We start from the raw sequence: 1,260 nt of genomic DNA, 5'->3' as shown, positions 1-1,260 counted from the left end.
CACAGCATGATCCGGAGTCAATCCAGTGGGACCACGTGCACAGACTCCAAAACAATCGCCAGTTTCGCTCTCATGGCACTGCGGATGATCAGATGTCCGCGTTTGGCGTGAAAGTTAACGCTGCTGTCAGCTGAGCGTCTCTTCACTCCAGCGCATCTTCGCCGGGACGAGTCCGCGGAAACACGCACACCTTCTGTCGCATGCCTGTCTCTGTAAGCAATCCCAGCAAGTCTTCTCCTTCAGAATCAGCAGGCGTGGAGCATGATGGAGAGCTTCTGGGGAGAGTTGGGGACTCCGCTCAGGATCTCTATGAGCTTGAACCTCCAACCACCAACCACTGAGTCAGTCCTCTCCGTTATTAGTAGAGGAGGCGCCGAGAGAAAGAGCGGTCAGCGGGAAGCGTCGATCATCTCAGAAGAACTGTGTGCCGATCAGACGCGTATAGACACGAGGACGCAACCGAGCCACAGGCTGCAAACATCTTCACTGAGAAACTCTATGATGACCCACCTCTACTGATGCCCACTGCACCACATGGAAAATGAAATTGTGAAAATGTGATGAGTTGAAATATGATTGTCAAAGTAAATTTATTCAAGATTGTAAACGTTCTATGGGACACAGATATGAGTCTATAAATTATAAGTGTAACGGGGCTGACGGTTTTACACTTAAAGTAGCCATTATGTGCATTACACAAGTTCATTAGGCTACACAACATGTTTATTTAAAAGTGAATATAATGCTGATATTCAGGTTTTCAAAAAGTAGTTGTTTACTCTATAAAATCACGGAAACAGAGTTGATTCTTCATCTGCTAAATGTAATGAGATACAAATCTTGAAAACAATAAGAACCGCTTGTCCTCTGCAGTTTCACATCCTGAATATATAATGATGTTATTGCGCTTTCATTAATGAAATAGTGTATCATTTTAATAAAGGAGAGTTAAAGGGTTGATGCATTAGGCTTCTTGGGGACACGATGTCTTTTTTTAATAACGTATTACGTTATATATCCGGTCCATCAATCTCATTCATAACACACTATTAGATGATGGGGAGTGCTGGTCGCCATCTAGTCACAATTTAATCAGCTGATAGCAGTAATTCTGAGATGTTGCTGAGTCAACGAAAACATTAGGCTAAATTATATTTTATTCACAATCAATAATGATTGTCATAAAAAAAGTAGAAGAAGACTTATAATACGTAAGGTACTTACGCAAACAATGGGAAGTGTGTGTGTGTGTGTGTGTGT

Source organism: Sinocyclocheilus anshuiensis, unplaced genomic scaffold, assembly GCF_001515605.1.
Source record: "Sinocyclocheilus anshuiensis isolate Anshui unplaced genomic scaffold, SAMN03320099.WGS_v1.1 scaffold1249, whole genome shotgun sequence".
NCBI classification, from domain to species: Eukaryota; Metazoa; Chordata; class Actinopteri; order Cypriniformes; family Cyprinidae; genus Sinocyclocheilus; species Sinocyclocheilus anshuiensis.
This window is presented reverse-complemented; position numbering follows the sequence as displayed.